The sequence below is a fragment of the Tursiops truncatus genome, chromosome 10 (assembly GCF_011762595.2).
Source record: "Tursiops truncatus isolate mTurTru1 chromosome 10, mTurTru1.mat.Y, whole genome shotgun sequence".
Classification (NCBI taxonomy): domain Eukaryota; kingdom Metazoa; phylum Chordata; class Mammalia; order Artiodactyla; family Delphinidae; genus Tursiops; species Tursiops truncatus.
The window spans coordinates 98,672,801-98,688,060 of NC_047043.1; the positions used below are offsets into that span (position 1 = coordinate 98,672,801).

The 15,260-nt window shown below is 41.9% G+C and overlaps 1 protein-coding gene across 6 annotated transcripts in view; it reads right to left on the reverse strand.

Annotated features, from left to right (window-relative positions):
* TMCC1 (transmembrane and coiled-coil domain family 1) overlaps nucleotides 1–12,703 on the reverse strand; it is a 219,408-nt gene extending 206,705 nt beyond the window's left edge. For 3 of the 6 annotated variants that reach the window (XM_073787750.1, XM_073787751.1, XM_019933684.3), the window contains exon 1: nucleotides 12,569–12,703. The gene's annotated coding sequence lies outside the window, so the exon portion shown is untranslated. The remainder of the gene's footprint in view (nucleotides 1–12,568) is intronic. The other 3 variants (XM_073787748.1, XM_019933682.3, XR_012323929.1) reach the window with 2 other exon arrangements.
* Between the last annotated feature and the right edge of the window lie 2,557 nt (nucleotides 12,704–15,260).

Genomic DNA, 15,260 nt, shown 5'->3' on the forward strand with positions numbered 1-15,260 from the left:
TCCTTTATATTGATAAAACAGTCTTCCAAATTTTTTCATCTGATTCTCAACAATCCAATAAGGTTTGTGTAAAGCAAGCATCGATAACACATTTTAGAGATGAGAAAACAAACACTCTTTAACTCTCAAAGTATGGCCATAATAATGTCAAAACTGGGACTGAAGTCTCTCAATATTTAGATCAAAACTCTACAATATCACACCTCCTCTTGCAAATGATACTGAACGAGACTATAAAATCATATAGCCATATATTATGCTGAAGACAGTGAGCTTTCCCAAACCACCCAGTGCCTATGCAGAATGGGAGCAAACAAACTCATTAAAGTCACAACCTCAAGTTGAGGAATAAGGATTCGGACTGCTTCTTCCTGTTACTTTATAAGGTTAACCCAGAGTCCAATGACATTCACCAAGAATATAAGAAATGAGGGGCTTCCCTGGTGGCGCAGTGGTTGAGAGTCCGCCTGCTGATGCAGGGGACACGGGTTCATGCCCCAGTCCGGGAAGATCCCACGTGCCGCGGAGCGGCTGGGCCCGTGAGCCATGGCCGCTGAGCCTGCTCATCCGGAGCCTGTGCTCCGCAACGGGAGAGGTCACAACAGTGAGAGGCCCGCGTACCGCAAAAAAAAAAAAGAAATGAGCTTGTTATATTGCACATCAAGAAAGTTATTCCTGGGACTTCCCTGGTGGTCCAGTGTGTAAGACTCTGTACTTCCACTGCAGGGGGCAAAGGTTCAATCCCAAGGAAATAAGATCCCGCATGCCTCGCGGCGCAGCCAAACAAAAATAAAGTTATTACTGAGCTATGATGACTGCTAGAAAAAAGGAAGAATAGGAGAAAGTAAGATGGAATAAATGAGAACTGAGTTCTACTGAGGAAAGAGTCAGCGTTATAATATGATGTCATACTGCTGAGTGCCTAAGTGATGCAATTTTGCAACAGAAGAAAAAAGACATACCTCCTCAAAATCCCAGCACAATGGCTTTCTTTTCTTTGCATAGATGAGGATCAACAGTTGTAATCCAATGTTTCCCAAAAATTTATTTTTAAAAAAGACAGAGAAGGCTTCCCTGGTGGCGCAGTGGTTGAGAGTCCACCTGCCGATGCAGGGGACACGGGTTCGTGCCCTGGTCCAGGAAGATCCCACATGCCGCGGACCGGCTAGGCCAGTGAGCCTGTGCCTCCGGAGCCTGTGCTCCACAACGGGAGGCCACAACAGTGACAGGCCCGTGTACCACAAAAAATAAATAAATAAATAAATAAATAAAAAGACAGAGAAGTAGAAGATCCATATAAAAAGAAATTTAATCTGGGAAGATGGAGACTGTCTTCTAAATCTTATGCTCAAGAGCAGCTGTTCACCAACTGTCAGCATCTTAATAAAGTGCTGTCGAGTAAAGAGAGTAATACCTGCTGGAACAGAGGAGCTAGAAGAGAGTCTTAAGAGTCTATTACTCTCAAGAGAGTAATACCTGTTGGAACAGAGGAGCTAGAAGAGAAAAAAATACTACTGAATGCAAACGTCTGGCTAGCAAACAATTACCAGTTGTTACTCTGCAACATTTTTCAGGTTGATATAGTGAACATCAGATCACATGGAGGTAACACAAGTGACCTAGCCCAGTCAGACTGGGGTTATCAATGATAGCAGCAATCCAGCTCTCTGATTAATAATAAATAAGCAGTAAAGAAAATATAGAAATCTATTTCATGTTTTTTATTGCAAGATGATGGTCATATCATACAACCAAACAGAGGCAAATAATATTGCCAAAAACACCAAAGCACTCTAGTGCCTTATAAAACAAATACTGTAGAACTACCAATGCAGATGTCTATGTCAGCAAAAAATACAGAATAATCATGCAAAAAATACATATTTAGGTCTCACAGAAAAGCAAAGTTAATGTGGAAACTGAGGGACATCAAAGTTAATTTAACACATAGGGTGATTTTGTGTACCCCTGTTAGGTATCTTACAGAATTTGTTATATTTTGGTGGCAAATTAAGGTAGTGTTTCCTAATACCTGCCATATCACCACATTTCTATCACACTACAAATTATAGAATATATAGAAGGCGGAAATGAAATACAATTGACCCTTGACCAACATGGATTTCAACTGTACAGGTCCACTCATACATGGATATTTTTTGATGGTAAATATTACAATACTACGCAGTTCATGGCTGGTCAAATCCGAGGATGCACAGGAACCTTAGATACAGAGGGCCAACTATAAATTATATGTGGATTAACTCCTGCACTGCTCAAGGGTCAACTGTACATTGAATGGCATTAACAGAAGATAGGGACAATGCATTAGAAAGGATTAGTGAATGTAAAGACATAACAGCAACTATCCAAAATGAAACCTGGAATACAAGAAGAAAAAGAGCAGAGCATCAGTGACCTATGGGACAAACTCAAGGAACCTAATAATATACGTATAATTAGAATCTTGGGTGTGTATGGGAGTGGAGGAAGTTTGAAAAAATAATATACAAAAATTTGCCAAATTTGATGAAGACCATATACCCACAGAGCCAAGAAGCTCAATAAACACCAAGTACAAGAAACATGAAGAAAATGAAAATTCCAACAAGGAATAACCAAAGTCAAAATGCTTAAAATCAGAGATACAGAGGAAAAAATCTTAAAAGCAGGTAGAGGAATACAAAATGGGAGAAAACATTTGAAAATCATATATCTGATAAGTAATTAATATCCAGAATATAGAAAGAACGCCTACAAATCAATGATCATAAAAAAAAATCCAATTCAAAATGGGCAAACGACTTGAAAAAGACATTTATCCAAAAATATATGAATGGCCAATTAGCACATGAATGATGCTCAACATAACTTATCAAGAAAACACAAATCAGGGGTTCCCTGGTGGCGCAGTGGTTGAAAGTCCGCCTGCCGATGCAGGGGACACGGGTTCGTGCCCAGGTCTGGGAAGGTCCCACATGCCGTGGAGCGGCGAGGCCCGTGAGCCATGGCCGCTGGGCCTGCGCGTCCAGAGCCTGTGCTCCGCAACGGGAGAGGCCACAACGGTGAGAGGCCTGCATACCGCAAAAAAAAAAAAAAAAAAAAAAGAAAACACAAATCAAAACCACAATGAGATACCACCTCATACTCATTAGGATGGCTACTATCCCAAAACAAACCAAACAAACAAACAAAAACAGAAAATAACAATGTTGGCAAGGATGTGGAGAAACTGGGACCCTTATGCACTGTTGGTGGGAACATAAAACATTCCACCTTTCCACAGCCGCTATGGAAAACAGTATGGCAATTCTTCAAAATTTAAACACAGCATTACCATATGATCCAGCAATTCCACTTCTGGGTATAAACTCAAGAGAATTAAAACCAAGATCTGAAATAGGTATCTGTACATCTCTGTTCACAGCAGCATGAAGCACAATAGCTAAAACATAAAAACAAGCCAAGTGAAAACAAAACAAAGAACAACCCAAGTGAAAACAAAACAAACAAACAAAACAACCCAAGTGAAAACAACAGATGAATGGATAAGCCAAATGTGGTGTATACCTACAATGGAATATTATTTGGTCTTAAAAAAGGAAGGAAATTCCAACATATGCTACAACATGCACGAACTTTGACAACATTATGCTAAATGAAACAAGCCAGTCACAAAAGGACAAATACTATATGATTCCACTTATATGAAGTACTAAGAGTACTCAAAATCATAATGACAGAAAGTAGATTGGCAGTTGCCAGGGGCTGGAGGGAGGGGGGAATGGGGAGTTATTGTTTAATAGGTATAGCATTTCAGTTCTGCAAGATGAAAAGCGTTCTGGAGATAGATGGCTGTAATGTTCACAAAATGATATAAATGTACTTAATACCACTGAACAGTACTTAAGATAATTAACATGGTAAATTTTATGTTATGGTAATTTTACGTTATACCAGAATTTTTAAAAATTGAAAGAAAAATGAAAGGTAGCCAGAAGAAAACAATCGCACATTATGTACACAGGGATAAAGACAAGAATGACAGCCAACTTCTTATTGGAAAGAATGCAGGCCAGAAGACAGTGAAGCAACATCTCTAAAGTACTGAAACAAAAAACAAACAAACAAAAAGACTGCCAGCCAAGAATTCTATATCCAGCGAAAACAGCCTCTATAAATCAAGGCAAATTAAAGACTTCTTCAGACATACAAAAATCCATGAAAGGATTCATTGCCAGCAAATCTGCACCACAAGAAATGTTAAAAGAAGTCCATCTTTCAGAAGGAAAATGTACCAGGTAGAAATCTATAACTACAAAGAAAAATGAAGAGCACTGGAAATGGTAAATAGAATACACATACAGTACTTGACAAAGGCTTTAATTACAATGAGATAGCAGATTCACCTACATTATTAAAATAAAGGGTTAGGGTTAACACTAACAAGATACACATATCATAATACACGTATCTTCCAAAATGCCTGTCTTCCAAAATAAAGTACCTTGATTAACCGAACTCATTTCCCATCACACATTTCTGTAAATTACAGAGTCAATATTATCTTTTTTATAAAAAGAAACCCCGGGCTTCCCTGGTGTCGCAGTGGTTGAGAGTCCGCCTGCCGATGCAGGGGACACGGGTTCGTGCCCCGGTCAGGGAAGATCCCACATGCCGCGGAGCGGCTGGGCCCGTGAGCCATGGCCGCTGAGCCTGCGCGTCCGGAGCCTGTGCTCCGCAACGGGAGAGGCCACGACAGTGAGAGGCCCGCATACCGCAAAAAAAAAAAAAAAAATTAAAAAAAAAAGAAACCCCAAGGTACAAGTTATTTGTCCAGTAATAGTGAGTCTCTTAGAGAAGTGAAATTAAAATATTCTTGGTTCCAGTCCAGTGTTCTATTACACAAACCCTTTTAAAGGGCCTGCCTACAGACATTTCCCTGGAATAAAGTATGATGGCAGTTAATATATAATTTATCTATTTTCCATCATCTCCAGGGAACCCCAGAGTCACTTAGAAGCTACAAAGACAGCAAAGAATGTTCCTTGCTTCCAAGAAGTCTGAAAAACAATATTAGCTTTTAATAAATTGGTCAGGTTACCCCAATTTGGCAAAAGAAGAAAACATTTGCCAAGTCTTCTTGAGGAAAATGAATTTATCAAAGCAAAGGTGTCAAAGCAGTAACAGCAAAACAAAGCTTCAGGGTTGGGTGCTGAAATAGGAAAAAGAAAACACTAATATTTAATGCCACTCTATTATAGTCCAAACCTCAGAGGGAATGTGGTTAGTAAGAATAAAACCTCTGTAAAATCACTGATGCCAAACAGACTACAGAATGGGAATCTTGCCTACTATCCCTCTGAATACAAAATGTTAAACACAATTCATACACTCAGATTCCTTGAGACCACAGGCAGATCTTATAATCCAACTTCACAGTGAGTGAATCTCACTCTCAGAAAGACTAAATGGTACACAGCATAATTCAGGATATTCCTCTAACAGAATTCTAGGGGAAAGCTACTGCTGTTACCCTATCTGGACCAACATTCTTTACTCTGTAAAGACAAAAGGAAAATTATGTGATTTCATAATGAATATCATGCCAAGAGAAAGTAGCCTTCTTTCAGCACTTTACTCCAAGTAAGCCAACAGGTAACTGTCCTCCTAATATAAAAATAAAATTTATCAAAAGAAATATTATTAGTTATAAACCCAAGAGAATTTAAAACGTATGTTCAAACAAAAACTTATACACGAATGTTCATAACAGCATTATTCATAATTGCCAAAAAGTGAAAACAATGCAAATGTCCATCACTGATGAATGATTCAACAAAATGTGATCTATCCATACAATGAATTATTATTCAGCCATAAGAAAGACATTAAGTACTGAAACATGCTACAACATAGATGAACCTTAAAAACATTAAGTAAAAGAGGGCTTCCCTGTTGGCGCAGTGGTTAAGAATCTGTCTGCCAATGCAGGGGACATGGGTTTGATCCCCGGTCCGGGAAGATCCCACATGCCGCGGTGCAACTAAGCCTGTGCACCACAACTACTGAGCCTGCGCTCTAGAGCCCGCGCGTCTAGAGCCCGCGCTCTGCAGCAAGAGAAGCCACCGCCATGAGGAGCCCGTGCACAGGAACGAAGACCCAACGCAGCCAACAAAAAATAAATAGTAAAGATAAATAAATTTTTAAAAAATTAAGTAAAAGAAGCCAGAAACAAAAGGCCATTTGTTATATGATTTCATTTAAATGAAATGTACAGAACAGACAAACCAATAGGGACAAAAATCAGACTAGTGATTGACAGAGGATGAGGAAAGGAACTGCTTAACGGATACGAGGTTTCATTTTGGGATGATGAAAATATTCTGGATCTAGACAGTGGTGGTGGTGGTGGTGGCTGCACAACATTGTGAATGTACTAAAAGCCTCTGAACCACACATTTTAAATGGTGAAAATGATGAATTTTATGTTATGTGAATTTTACCTCAGTAGGAAAAAAGAAGTATTTTCTAAGTGTTAGTTATTTAGTACCTGTATCTCTCACTACTTAACCAAATGCTGTGTTCATAAAAATCTTTCAAAAACACTTTTTAAAAATTTAATATACTGACATTCTCGAAAAGAATAGAGACAGTACACGGATCACTGGTTGTCAGGGGCTGGTGAGGGGGGAGTTAAATAGGTGAGGCACAAGTTTTTTAGAGCACTGAAACTACTCTATATGACACTGTAATGCTGAATATAAGATATTAAAAGTTTGTCAAAACCCATAGAACTTTAAAGCACAAAGAATAAACCTTAATGTGTGCAAATTTTGAAACAATCATTTGAGAGATAAAGAGATCTCAGCATGGAATGTAGAATGCAATAAAACAATCTAAATCTATTACACATATGAAACAACCTCATTTGGGGGTGGAGGAATAAGGTGCTGACCCCTAAGTAATGATGGAAATAAGTGGAGTCTATCAGTCTAAAGGCAAAAGGAACTATCCATAAGCACTGTACTCTAGTTGATAAAGTGTTTTCCCACAGGGGGACAGATTAACAATTCTCAAACCACTTCACATGAATACTGGAACTGAAGAATTAAGTAAATGGATGCCAGAGGGTGGGAGCCAGGTTTCTCACTGGTGGAGTGGAAGAGGTTACAATGATCCATGTGGTAAGGAATTAGCGTTGGAAATATCAGTATGAATTCATGTTTAGCTTAATAGACAAATGGCTACATACAGAAATATTTATAGATATGTGTATATACACAGCTTAATATATACACCCATCTCCTTGCTCTGTCACTCAGACTGCCTAGAAGCAACAACACTCTGGTAGCAACCAGCACATCTAGCACCCAAATCTTGGTTTCAAATACCATTTTCCAACACAAGGAACTAGAGCTCCTTAGAAAAATGACTGTACGACTGAGGAATGACATATAAAAGATGAGCCTGAAGCATTTTATGTTGCCAAAAAGAAAGTATTCACACTCAAAGGGGAGGGATACAGGAGCCAACTGAAAGGGCTCCCGGTGGCCAAAGCTGGACAATTTGAGCAATGATATTTACGTAGATACTCTACCTTTAAGGAGGTAGAGCATAACTCATCACTCACCAAGTGTGGGCTATGCATAGTGACTTTCTTCCAGAGTATAGTATAGAAAGGGAGGCACAAAAGGGTAGCTTTACAGTGGAGAAAACAAACACTAGCACAAGTTAAGTGATGAAGATTAACAGTAACACTGATAAGTCATATGTACTCTTGATATGTGATGAGAATGGCACTTTACCTCTGTGGTCTTCCTTCCAAAATCATATTACATCAGTCTAACCATTAGAAAAACATCAGACAAATGTCCAATTGAAAGACATTCTACAAAAATACCTGATCAGTTATCTTCAAAATTGCCAAGGTCATTAAAAACAAGGAAAGTCTGATATATTGCCTCAACCAAGAGAAGCTAAGGAGACATGACTATTAAATGTAATGTGGCATGCTGAATGGGATCCTGGAACACAAAAAAGGACATTAAAGAAAAAACTGTGGAACTCTGAATAAAGTATAGACTTAGTAACAATGCATCAATATTGATTAATTGTGACATATGTAACACATTAATGTAAGATGTTAATAATTGGGTGTGGGAAACCGGGTGTGGGATAGACAGGAACTCTCTGTACTAGCTCTACAATAATTCACTAAATCTAACACTGCTCTAAATAAAACATTTATTATTTTTTAATTTTTTTTGCGGTACGCGGGCCTCTCACTGTTGTGGCCTCTCCCGTTGGGGAGCACAGGCTCCGGACGCGCAGGCTCAGCGGCCATGGCTCACGGGCCCAGCCGCTCCGCGGCATCTGGGATCCTCCCGGACCGGGGGACGAACCCGTGTCCCCTGCATCAGCAGGCGGACTCTCAACCACTGCGCCACCAGGGAAGCCCCTAAAACATTTATTTTTAAAGTTTATTTTTATAAAGTTGTAAACATTTATACATGGTCTTGGCCCTCAAGAAGCTTGTCTCATTGTGAGGTAAGATACATGCTCATGAAAGAAGTATAAAATACAAAAGTAAGAAAATATTAAATTGAGAAATACAGATAAAAGTATTTAGGAATATGGAGAAGGTCTACAAGTGTAAGGGAAAACTTCATCAAGGAGGTAAAACTTAAGTTTGTACCTTAAAATGTACTTCAGGGTACCAAAGTAAAAAAGAACGATGATAAATTGGTACACTTACAAGAAACAGAAGGGTGAAGAAGCAAGGAAAAACTAAAAGAAATGAAAGTATTTAGCCCTGAAAAGTGAAGACTTAAATAAGAGGCATAAGAGCAGTGTCCAAATACTTCAAGGGTCATGTAACAGAACTAACAGAGTTACATCATATGCCCATTTAACTTACTAGCTGACCTCTGGTAAAATGTGACCAACACTCAAGGACAAAGAGAGTGACAGCTGCTCTACAGAGCCACAACAGGAAATGCCAATTTGGAAAGACAGGAAGCAGGTGGCCAAGTTCTTCTCTACAACTTTCAGAGGACAGTGTGCATGTGAGCCCAATGAAGCAGAAACTTAGATTCAAATCCTGCAAACATTTATTGACCACTTACCATGCGCCAGGTGCTTCCATACATATTATCTCATTTAATATTCATAACATATCGATAAACATTTATTAATGTTTTGTATTTATACATTAACAGCCTCAATGTACAAATACAGTAAAATTAATCCTGCAAGAAAGCAGGAACACATTAAAATTCTCCACCATCCCCCACTCTCTGATAAGCATTTGATAGCTCTTAAAAGGCAAAATTTTTTTGAAGGCCTACATATCTACATAATTTTCTCCCTCTTGCTCCTTCCTTCAGTCAAGCTTAGTGGCTCTCGGTCTGTAAAATGCTTAAGAACTAAATAATTATAAATGCAAAAACATGCACACTACGCTTTTTAAACAATTTAAGGGATTTTCAAATACAGTTTTCATCTTATGTAATTTTTGTCTCAAGCACTGACTTTAGAGCCAAATCCTGTGGATGAGGTGCAGCCCCATCTCAGGCTTATTCCATGGGCACTGTAAGGCAGCATCAGGGAAAGGAGGTAGAGAGGCTGACTCCTACTGCAACATGAAGAAGAACATTCTAACAACAATCAGAGCTATCTAAAAATGGCACGGGCTACCTCAAAGTAATGAATTTTCTGTCATCAAGGGTGTTCAAACAGAGGCTGAAAAATCACTGAGAACATATGAGAAGAGAGCAATTGGGTAAGAAGCTAAAATCTCTTCCAAATCTTAGATTCTATAATGGGAAGACTTTTAAAACCTGACAGGTGGGCAATCTAGCTGAGAACAAGAAAATGAAGAAAGACACCAAGGCAAGAATGACATGGTATGTGGAAAAGCCCAATGCTGGGGAAACACAGAAGCTCATTTCCATCAGTAGTTGCCTGTATTTGCTATTTCATCTGCCAGGAAAGCTCTTTCATCTCTTAGGCCACAGCTCAAACATCTTCTCCTCTTTGAGGCCTCCCCACCACCCCCACCAGTCACTCACTTGTCACATCAGCTTGTTTTATTTTCTTCATGGTTCACATTAGGAGTCAGCAAACTTTTTCTTTAAAGGGCCAGATCACAGGCCAAATCCAGCTTGCCCCATGTTTTTGTATGGCCTATGAGCTAAGAATGGTTTTTACATTTTTAAATGGTTGAAAAAAATCAAAAAGCAGAATTCAAACGTTTTGTGACACGGGAAAATTGTATGAAATTAAAATTTCAACGTCCAAAGTTTAATGAGAACACAGACACACTCGTTCATGTACTGTACTGCCTGTGGCTGCTTTTGCACTAAAACAAGACAGTTGAGCAGCTGCAACAGAGACTGTATGGCCCATAAAGCCTAAAATATTTAGTTTCTGGTCTCTTACAGAAAAAGTTTGCTAATCACTAATTTGTAGCATTACCTGAAATTATCTCTATTTGCTTATTTGCTATCCTCATTCTCACACACACAGAATAAAGCTCCATGAGGGCAGGGACTCTGCCCCCCACTGTTGCTCAGTACTTACCTAGAAAAAAATCCTGGAACAAAATAAGGGCTCAACAAATACTTGACTGATAAATTAATGAGTGATCCATAAATACCACTCTGAGGAGTTCAAACTTAAGCCTTCAGCCATTATAGGTTTTGTACATATATGACAGGCAAAAGAAAAGGGGAAATATTCCAGTAGAGGGGAGCAAAGAGTTTAAAGTAATGGTGGTCATCAATTAGTCCAGGTTATTGGGTTTCTTCATTAAATTGTACAGGTTTTTTGTGCTCATAAAAGATTCTCTCAACTACTGTAAGGTGTCACAACACTGTCAGCTGACTGTGCTTCTGTTTATCGTAAGATGCAAATACTCTGAGAAATCTCATTTCCTATACCTGGTACACAGCAGCCACACCATGCCAAAGCTTAATAAGTACTCATAATTTTAATAGATCTAGATCACGTGCTAATGAATTTTTAATATCTGAATCCTTCCTATGCTGCTGATCATCAATCTATTCTGTAAGCAGCTGAAAACTCTTACAGAAATTAAAAGGTTACCACCCACAGACCAGAAGCAGCTTTATAATCTTTCTATACTAGCCAGAGAGTGGGTGTGTGATTTCAAAAAAAAATACAAGTCAACTCTGTCGGTAGAGAACAAGGTATTGTTGCATTAAAATCCCACCCATAAGCATCATTTGTTACACACTAGTAAAACTACCACCTACTCATAATCCGAGTCTCACTCTTCCAATACAAGTGGAGAAAAAAATGTATCTACCTCCTGGAGGAATCTTGTCATTAACACATTAACATTTTCATAAGGTTCTCTCCTTCCAGGCTTTGCAACAATTTCTATACACAGGTACTTCAAAGACAAGGATTTGGTTTAGTCAATAACTTCCAAATGTAAGATACTGGTCAGACGGCATAAACAAATCAAAGTTTTGCTTTATTCTAAAGCAGCTACCTGCTTTTTAATTTAGGAATTCAGACCTTTCATAGAGATGCTTATGGTACAGGTACCTCTGATAAGTATGTCAGACTTAACAGCAACCATTTTGGATTAAGACAAGTGTGTGTTCATCTTCCTTTCCTCTATGACAAGTCAGGATGAAAAGGCAGCCTGCAAAAGCACTGGCTAAGATCTACCAAGACTAATGTGTAAAGTGTCACCAAAGAAGAGAGGGGAAATCAGCCAACAGTTTAAGTGGGCTGCTTCAAGAAACTACTGCAGATTCACCTGGGGGATGTTCACCATCAATGTTAGCGATGAACCAAACCAACCCCTGGACAAACACTACACATACCTTTGCTTAAGCTGAAAAAGCTGGGGTCTGCAAGCTATAAATGGATCTCTGGCCTTTTAGAGAAGGTGCAACTCACTGAGCCCCTCTTCCCTTCCTAAAAGGGTTAATAAAAGGCACCTGGGACCCAGCCCAGACTCGCATGCCACCGCGCACCACCAATTCCCCCCGTTCCCAGAACTGCCGGCTCCCTCCTCCCCTCAAACGACAAGTTCAAAATCAAAACAAAAGGTGCAAAACTGCTTTCAGGTGGCAACGGCTAAGCCCCAGTGGCCAACTTCTAGGGACGCCAGGGCAAGCGAGGGCTCGTAGTATCCCCGACCCCCTAGAGCCAGCTTCCAGACAGTCCTTCGGGCCTCGGCCCACCTCCTCACACGTCCCTCCCTCCCCGCGGCCCTGGATGGGGTGCTGGGAAGGGGGCGAGGCGAAGGGGAGGGGAGAGAAACCCCAGGGTCAAAATGACAGCGGAACGGGCCAGGAGAGGAAAGAGGCCCGGAGGGATGCTGGGGGTCGAGCCCTAGGCCCAGGGCTTCAGCCCCGAACGGTGGCGACCAAGGGTCCCACCCGCCCCAGGCCGCGAGCGGGAGGCCCGGGCCGCATCGGCGGCGCCGCCCGGCCACCCTCCCCTCACAACTCTCCCCTCCCGGGCCACAGAGGCCGTTGAAGGGCCGCGGCCGCCGCCAGCGTCGGAGGCGGGGGCACTCACTCACCGGCGGGGAGGGGAGGAGCAGCCGGCGTCTCCGCCAGCGCCGTCGCTCGCGCTCAAGCACCGGCTCCTGCCGCTGCGGCCGCCGAGCCCGGTCCATCCCCCCCCAACCACCCCCCTCCCGGCCCTCCCCCCGCGCCGCCTCAGCCGCCTCAGCCGCCGCCTCCGCAGCCGCCGCAGTCGCCACAGCCTCCTCAGTCCCAGCACGGGAGCGCGAACCGGCGCGAGGAGGCGAGAGCGCGCGCGCCCGCCGCCACCACCCACAACCCCCGCCCCCGGCAGGCGGCGCACGCGCGAGGCGGCGGCGGGCGCGCGCACGCTGTAGGGGGGGCACGGCCCCGAAAGACGTGGCCCCGCCCACCCACGCGGTGCCGGGGGCCTGGGCTGTTTCGCGGCAGGTTAGCTGTTCACCGCCTGAAGCTCTGGGAACCGAGTTCCTCTGGCCTGGCCCCGATTTCTGAGAGCGAAGGGCCACGGCAGCTCAGGTGTGAGCGGATTTCTGACCAATGCTCCGGGTCCCTCACCTGTTCTGCTTACCTTCAATCGTAAGGCCTTCTTTCCTCCTCGGATCCAGCAGGTTTTCGGCCGCTGCTGGCAGGGGCTTATTACTATTTCACGTCCGCTTTTACCACTCAAGGGAACACAAGCAGCTATCAGCCTACCCCTTTATTACTGCATTTTCCTAATTCATTTATTCGTTCATCGCTTATGTATTGAGGCTCCTTCCGTGTGCTAGGCCCTGTATGAGTTACTGGAAGTACAACGTGGGGATAAAGAGTCATGAAGTTAGAACCCGTGGAGAAGGAAAACGTTAAAGGGAGGATCACAAAAAAATTAAAATTTGCAAATAGTAAAATCTCTTCTGAGAGGTGCATGGTGCTAAGAGAGCCTGTATTAGGGGGAGGAAGGAAGGAGATTGATTCAGGCAGGGATTTTCCAGCTGGAATCTGAAGGCTGACTTGGAGGGACTTAATTATGTCCAGGGGATGAGAGCTTGGCGTGGCCGGAATGGGCCACTGAATGTGGAGTGGAGTGTGAGTCGGGGCAGGGGACCAGTTAGGAGGCTGCCTTAACAGTCAAAGCAAGGTAGACTGGTGGTAGAGAAGAGTCCTTTTTAGGGAGTTAATGGACAGGACTTGATAGATTGATTAAGATTGAGGCCAAGGAGGTGGCAAGGTTGACTGTTAGATTTGAGGTTGGTGGGGATGTATCTGTAGATCTCAGGAGCTCTTGAAGAAGGCCGTTGAGGAAAGTAACTCAGAATGGATGATAAATGTAAAAGCTAAAACTATTAAGTAAATTTCTAGATAAAAACATACAGAAAAAGTCTTTGTGATTATGACATAGGCAAAGATTTCTTAGGACACAGAAAGCATGAACCATAAAAGAAATGATTCATAAGTTGAACTTAATCAAAATTTTAAACTTTTGTTCTTTGAAAGACACCATAAAGAAAATGAAAAGGCAAGCCATAGATGGCAGGGGGGATTTGGAGTACAATATATTTGACAAAAAACTTGAATCCAGAATATATAAAGAACTCTTATAAGTGAATAGTAAGACAACCCAAAAAACAATGGGCAAAAGATTTTAATAAACACTTCACTGAAGAAGATATAAAAATGGCAAGTAAGGGACTTCCCTGGTGGTCCAGTGGGTAAGACTCCAAGCTCCCAATGCAGGGGACCTGGGTTTGATCCTGGTCGGGGAACTAGATCCAACATGCATGCCGCAAGTAAGAGTCCACATGCCGCAACTAAGAAGCCCACGTGCCGCAGTGAAGATCCCGCATGCTGCAACTAAGACCCGGCGCAGCCTAAATAAATAAATATTTTCTTTAAGTGGCCAATAAGCAACAAAAAGACGTTCAGTATCTTTTGTCATCCAGGGATTTGCAAACTAAAACCACAAGGAGATGCCTCTACACCCTCATTACAGTAGCTAGAATTAAAAAGATTGATGACCCAGCAACCACATTCCTACACATATCCTTAACTATACTTAAGCTCCAAATAAAGATAATAACAAAGTCATACTTCCACCTAACATGACACAATTAACCTCCATACAACCAAAACACATATAACACTTTCCACAAAAGAGGATGCAGCACTTTCCTGGTGGTGCAGTGGTTAAAACTCCGCCTGCCAACGCAGGGGACACAGGTTCGAGCCCTGGTCCGGAAAGGTCCCACATGCCATGGAGCAACTAAGCCCGTGTGCCACAACTACTGAGCCTGTGCTCTAGAGCCCACAAGCCACAACTACTGAGCTCTCATGCCACAACTACTGAAGCCTGCACAGCTAGAGCCCGTGCTCTGCAGCAAGAGATGCCACTGCAATGAGAAGCCCGCACAACGCAATGAAGAGCAGCACCTGCTCTTGCTGCAACTAGAGAAAGCCTGCACACAGCAACGAAGACCCAACACAGCCAAAAGTAAATAAATAAAATAAATTAAAAAACAAAAGAGGATGCAAACTTCTTGGGTGATATTCCCTTTCTGCTTTTGACATCCTGTAACTTAGTACTGTGCTATAAAGTTAACTGTATTATTAATACATCTCCGTTGTGCAGCAGCAATCAAATCTTTGCCTGTTGATTGAGAAGCATGAGATTCCCCAAAAGACCAAATGACAACCTCAACTTCCAATTTAACAAACATTTTTGTGTCTCCTAATGGAAACATTTTTCCCTTT